The sequence below is a fragment of the Schistocerca serialis genome, chromosome 8 (genome assembly GCF_023864345.2).
Source record: "Schistocerca serialis cubense isolate TAMUIC-IGC-003099 chromosome 8, iqSchSeri2.2, whole genome shotgun sequence".
Lineage (NCBI taxonomy): Eukaryota > Metazoa > Arthropoda > Insecta > Orthoptera > Acrididae > Schistocerca > Schistocerca serialis.
In genome coordinates, this window is record NC_064645.1 from 350,547,684 (window position 1) to 350,555,305 (window position 7,622).

The following is a 7,622-nucleotide window of genomic DNA, read 5'->3' on the forward strand; positions in this document are numbered from 1 at the left end:
TAATCTGTTCAAATTTAAAATTATGGAAGATAGATAATACTATGCAGAAAGTGAGAGAGTAGCATGTAATGTCAAGATTTATGACTGGTATACATCAGGATGTCAAATCAAACATCGTTCAGCCATCTAATTTCCGAACTTATTTTATTTGGCTACCAGTTTCAGCAATTTACTATGGCCATTTTCAGGCCCCTGACTGAAGTGTAGGAAGATTCCACCTTGGTTCTGGTCAAAATAGGGACCAGCATTCAAATACTGGTAACTGTATGGTTCTGCTTGTTATAGCGATCACTTCAACCATCACATCAGGTTTATTGGTGCCATACAAACTGCAAAAATTGTTTTGCACCAGCCCTATGACTTACATAGTAATTTTTTTTTTTTTTTCTTTTTGATCGGTGACTTCTTTTTCAATATGCTTTTGACCACAGGAAGTCAGCTGTGTAATGGAGGTGACACTGAACCTGCATTTTCAGCCCAGTTCAGTAGAGTGCACTGTGTCTCGAATCACAAACAGGACAGTTTGGCTTCTGTTCATTGTTCAATCAAAATGTTTCAGAGGGACATTTAAAACTTTAAGACTTTGTGCACATTATCACATGGGAGGTTGCTAGCCGAATTGGTTTTTATCACAGCAACATCATTTGAACGTGCAACTGCCACTGTGAGGTACAAAATATTGAAGATCTGCCTTCTACAACACAGTTGATGACTGCCATCTACAAATTATGACTCACAGATACTCTGAGAAAAATGTAACAGAACTGTGAGCTGCCTCTCTGGAGGCAACTAGGAGGGCTGCATCAACCAGATAATACACATCACTGAGGATTTCAAGGTGGGACAAAGGAACACCTGGAATGAAACCTTGATCAATGGCATTGAGTTCTCTTCACCAACGGATGCAGGATTTGTCTGACACATGTAAGTGCCAGGTGTCAATGCTTGTTTGAGGCACACAGTCCCATGGGTTCAGCAAAGATATGTGTCAGTCACCTTTTTTGATAAAATCATGGACTTATGTTGGAAACCTCTCATCACTATTGTGGATAATTTGATGACTGTGCAGTACCAGTATCAGGACATGACTCACAGCCATGTAACATGGTGTAAGAACATTTGTTATAAAAAGATCCCAACCAACTGGGACCGGAAACACATATCAAACCTTGGCAAAAACAGTTGGTGTCAAATCGGGTTGGAATCACTACTGTCAGTGAATGCAGGTCCACCTCAACCAGTTTAAAAGTTAACGTTGTGAACTGAAATGCTTGCAATAGATAATTAGAGTTGGGTCCTTCATAGGGTTGCCATGTGTCTGGCTTAGCCAGACACATTCAGCTTTTTATGCTCATGTCTGGCTAAATATATATCAGGCCAGACTGTCTCACTTTTGATAGGGTTTTTGTTGATGCAGTAGAGAATGCACAACTAAGGCCCATTCCAAGCTAATGACATTAGTGTGAGAAGTATAAGGAGGAATTACAAGATTCAAGGATGTATAGATATTCCAACCAATGCTGTTCTTATGTCTGTGTCCCATGTTTTTCTTCATAGGCTGAACAAATCCAATACAACATTTTACAACAACACTATGCACAGAGCAAGTGACGCAACATAAAATGAGCCAGTTAGCTGATGCCAACCCACCCAAACTTCTTTATAAATCAAATTAGAATGATCAAATCACTTTGTTTTCCATACTATAAGAACTAACAATAGTTTATTTTGATCAATGAAGAACTTTTAGTTTCTTTTGACACAAGATTATCTTATGAAGAAGACTGAATGGTTAATAAGACTGAGCACTTACTTGCTATCATAACTGCCAAATTATAATGCTGCTTGTTGACATTTTTTTCTTTCTTCCAGTTTAAGCATGTTGGGTTGGTCTCACAAAGAACTTACTATACTTGATTTAAAAAGACTGAAAATATCCATCTGACTCGATTCCTATTTAAAATAAGAAGTTTGGCTTTTAGGGCAAAATGTCCGGCTAAATATCACACCATTTCTAAATTTGGACTTGCAACACTAGTCTCTCATGAAAGCCAATTGCCCACAGAACCACATAAAGCTGCACGACTTCAACTGGCCAAACAACACAGACACTGTATAGTAACTGACTAATACATTTTCATCTTTTTTCAAATGATGCAAAAGATCAAGCCCACCGACAGCCCAATGAAAGGTTCAACATGCATAGTTTAGGCAGGAGGTGATTCTATGAATGTTTTGGGGGCATTTCTGCACTACGATTTGGACAAACTCATTCAGATTACCGCAATCTTGAACCATGAGTTTATTTATACATTCTTGATGACCAAGTGTTGACCTTCCTTCTGCATCTTCATGATGAGTAAGCAGTGCACACTGTCATCTTCCAAGCTGGGAGTAGCCATGTTTCCAGGGCAGAATGCATACCTTCCTAGTTTAACACTCTGACATCCTGTCAAACCTCAACTGGCCGACTAAATCATCCAGTCTCAATCTCACAGAAAATTTCTATGTCTGTTTGAAACAGCAAGTGAAATGTAGCACTTACCATCACAAGGATTGGTAGCTCTATTGGATCTAACCATCAATAAGTGGCTTCACCTGGGTAAGGCATACCCAAAGAAATGTACAGATTCTCTTCCTCGCCAAACTGAGGCCATTATCAAGGTCAGAGGCAGTGTTACATGATATTAGGGCGATGTTTCCTAGGGGGTGGGGGTGGAGGGATGTTTGATTAACTTTTTGTTTGCTTACAAGAAATGACATCTTACCCTGTTAAGTTGTCAGGAGTAAATAAAGATTATTATTATTATTATTAAAACCAATGTATGTTACCAAAACTGGGTTGGACAGACTGTTATTGAGAAGAAATTTGAGAAGTGAGTGGGCACATACTGTGGGGCTATAGAAAGAGTGTTGAATGTGTCATATGGACATAAAAAAGAAGGACAGTACAGTGCACTGGAGCTTTACAATGATAGCTCACTGTGTACCACCAAGAAGTCAGGAGTAACTATAAAGATGCTTTCATCCTTTAACAGGATGTACACATGGAAAAGAAAAAAAATTCCCAGATTTTCTGGTTAAAAATATACTTCTTCCCAGGTGAAAGTACATTTTATATGTGTTAAGTGACAATATACTTTCCCTCAGAGCTTTAAAACTTATCAATCCTTTGAATGGTAAAGGTTTCATACATATTGGCACTTTAGGAAATGAAAACCTGCAAAAATCAATGCAGTTTGAAAAGATCTTTGATGCTCAGCAGCATGTACACTGCACATTTTTTTATTATGAAAGTATAAATATGAATTCCACCAAAAGCTTACAAAGCACTGAAATTGAGATTTCACTGTGTGATGCCCTTTTCTGAGTCAATCATTGCTCATGTCACATAATCTTGCCAGCCAATGACAACAAATATTCAGAGCATAGGACACAAGATGTGCCCAGCCAATAGCAACATCACTGTTAAGTAGCACGAACACACAAATAGGAAAAGTTAATGGTTTAAATCAATATACATACAGTATAGCTACAAAAAAAGCTAAGCTTTCACATATAATTTTTTTTTTATATACATACTACCCTTTAAGATCTATCAAACACAAACATACACACAAAATTCTAGCTCTCGCAACCAATGGCTGCTTCGTCAGGAAAGAGGGAAGGAGAGGGAAAAATGAAAGGATGTGGGTTTTAAGGGAGAGGGTAAGGAGTCATTCCAATCCCGGGAGTGGAAAGACTTACCTTAGGGGGAAAAAAGGACGGGTATACACTCGCACACACACACATATCCATCCACACATATACAGACACAAGCAGACATATTCAAAGGCTGCTTGTGTCTGTATATGTGTGGATGGATATGTGTGTGTGTGTGTGCGAGTGTATACCCGTCCTTTTTTCCCCCTAAGGTAAGTCTTTCCGCTCCCAGGATTGGAATGACTCCTTACCCTCTCCCTTAAAACCGACATCCTTTCGTCTTTCCCTCTCCTTCCCTCTTTCCTGACGAAGCAGCCGTTGGTTGTGAGAGCTAGAATTTTGTGTGTATGTTTGTGTGTCTATCGACCTGCCAGCACTTTCGTTTGGTAAGTCACATCATCTTTGTTTTTAGATATATTTTTCCCTGTTTCCATCTATTACATTCACAACATTAGACTAATTGAGACTTATTGGTTTTGTCACTCTAAATTTAAATCATGCTATTCCTATAACTTACCACAGGCATATTCATCTGTTGTGTCATCACAGTCTGCATTTCCATCACAGCGTAAACTGGCACTGTAACACTGTGAACCATCAAGGCACATCAGTGAACCTGGTGGGCAAGTTCCAGCAGAAGGAGTGTGTACTGCCATTGTTGACACATGAGCTGTAAATCAAATGAAGCACTGAGGAACTATTGTTTGTTAAATAAGAGTCATGACCCTCAGATCAATATCATTATTCCTGAATTAAAACTTTCGTCGTTCTACACACTCCTTTCCTCTAATCTGTACCACTTCTTAAACAATAGAATGTCTCTATTAGTTGTTATCAGATCGTTCTACACACTCCTTTTCTCTAATCTGTACCACTTCTTAAACAATATTTGTCTCTATTAGTTGTTACACTCTAAGTAAAGTAAACTTGAGATTGGCATATTGCAGTGGAAGATCCTGCACTGCTGGTGCACAGCCAGCCTCACTTGACAAGACTCTGCATCTACAGTACCTGCAAAATATGCAGAAAGAACTACGACTGGCTGGCAGCTAGTCCATATCACATGACTCACTGGAATGTCAATCACAAAATTTATTTTAATGGAAGCATATCCACAACTGTTGAAATTGGCATTACTTTATTACTATATCTTCGTCGTTTACCAGCCATGGCTGGACAGACTGCATCACAAACGCAATGTTTATCAACTAACATTTATACAACAGCATATACAAAATTTATATTACAAATAAAAGAAAATATTTATGCAGTGCACAAAAACACATAGAACATAGAGAAAATGAAATATAACTAAACAGGAATGTAAAACTTCATAACAGCAAATGAAAATACCATAAAGCAAAATGTTTACAAGACCATGTAGATCACACACATAAAGTTTCATTTTGGCAAAATACACTCCTGGAAATTGAAATAAGAACACCGTGAATTCATTGTCCCAGGAAGGGGAAACTTTATTGACACATTCCTGGGGTCAGATACATCACATGATCACACTGACAGAACCACAGGCACATAGACACAGGCAACAGAGCATGCACAATGTCGGCACTAGTACAGTGTATATCCACCTTTCGCAGCAATGCAGGCTGCTATTCTCCCATGGAGACGATCGTAGAGATGCTGGATGTAGTCCTGTGGAACGGCTTGCCATGCCATTTCCACCTGGCGCCTCAGTTGGACCAGCGTTCGTGCTGGACGTGCAGACCGCGCGAGACGACGCTTCATCCAGTCCCAAACATGCTCAATGGGGGACAGATCCGGAGATCTTGCTGGCCAGGGTAGTTGACTTACACCTTCTAGAGCACGTTGGGTGGCACGGGATACATGCGGACGTGCATTGTCCTGTTGGAACAGCAAGTACCCTTGCCGGTCTAGGAATGGTAGAACGATGGGTTCGATGACAGTTTGGATGTACCGTGCACTATTCAGTGTCCCCTCGACGATCACCAGTGGTGTACGGCCAGTGTAGGAGATCGCTCCCCACACCATGATGCCAGGTGTTGGCCCTGTGTGCCTCGTCCTGATTGTGGCGCTCACCTGCACGGCGCCAAACACGCATATGACCATCATTGGCACCAAGGCAGAAGCGACTCTCATCGCTGAAGACGACACGTCTCCATTCGTCCCTCCATTCACGCCTGTCGCGACACCACTGGAGGCGGGCTGCATGTTGTTGGGGCGTGAGCGGAAGACGGCCTAACGGTGTGCGGGACCGTAGCCCAGCTTCATGGAGACGGTTGCGAATGGTCCTCGCTGATACCCCAGGAGCAACAGTGTCCCTAATTTGCTGGGAAGTGGCGGTGCGGTCCCCTACGGCACTGCATAGGATCCTACGGTCTTGGCGTGCATCCGTGCGTCGCTGCGGTCCGGTCCCAGGTCGACGGGCACGTGCACCTTCCGCCGACCACTGGCGACAACATCGATGTACTGTGGAGACCTCACGCCCCACGTGTTGAGCAATTCGGCGGTACGTCCACCCGGCCTCCCGCATGCCCACTATACGCCCTCGCTCAAAGTCCGTCAACTGCACATACGGTTCACGTCCACGCTGTCGCGGCATGCTACCAGTGTTAAAGACTGCGATGGAGTTCCATATGCCACGGCAAACTGGCTGACACTGACGGCGGCGGTGCACAAATGCTGCGCAGCTAGCGCCATTCGACGGCCAACACCGCGGTTCCTGGTGTGTCCGCTGTGCCGTGCGTGTGATCATTGCTTGTACAGCCCTCTCGCAGTGTCCGGAGCAAGTATGGTGGGTCTGACACACCGGTGTCAATGTGTTCTTTTTTCCATTTCCAGGAGTGTATGTACTTCAAGTAAAACACAAAATTAAATGCGCATTTAACTGAGAACATAAAAAGAAGATTAAATTTAGGCAAAATTATATATAAAACATAACAATATTTATTATTTTGTCCATTCACTAGAACCACTGTTGAAAAACTCTTCCAAGGAATATAGTGGATGTTGTTTCAAGCCCTGAGCAATTTTTTTCCGAAATAATTCAGGTGGCAGGCTTTTCACTTCTGGAGGTAGTTGATTGTGCATTTCTAGGGTGACTGTTGGAAAGCTGTCTTGTGTACTTGATAGGCGACACCTTGGCACTTCAATGTTCCTCTTACAGCGAGTGTCATGATTATGTATTTCTTGTCTTATGCTAAAATTCCTTTGATTTTCTTTTATATAAATGAGGCAGAAAAACACATACTGGCTAAAAACAGTCATTATGCCTAGCCTGGTGAAAATAGGCTTACAGTGGTCCAGTCTTTTGCTAGAGGATATGATCCTGATGGCTTTTTTTTTGTAATAGCAACACATCTTTGCTCCCTGAGGAGTGTCCCCACAACAACAGTCCATAGCTAATGTGGCTGTGGAAGAGTGCATGGTAGACTATTGTGAGAAACTGGTCAGTTATTACCCTCTTCAGCTTCCTCAGGAGGTATATGACACGAGAAAGTTTGGTGCATACATATGCTGTGTGATCATTCATGGAGAGTTTGCTGTCAATCTTGAAGCCCAGTAGTCTGACAGTCTCCATGTTTTCTTGGTCTTCAATGTTGGTTAGACTGCATATCAAATGTTGGGTTTTTTCTTCATTGATCTTCATTTTGTTTATTATGAACCATTCTTTTATTTCTTCAAACATCAAATTTGATGCACCAAGAGCTTCGGCGGCTGTATGTCCTTTGGAAATAAGGGTAATGTCATCTGCAAACTGCAAAATTTGACTATTACAGCTCATATCATTGACATATATGAGGAATAAGAGAGGTCCTAAGACTGATCTTTGGGGCACTTCATGTTCCAGTTTTTGTTCAAGAGAAGTTGCTCCGTGCACTGATACTACCTGCTTTTGGTTTTCCAAATAAGATTGTAGTGTTGATAGAACAATACCT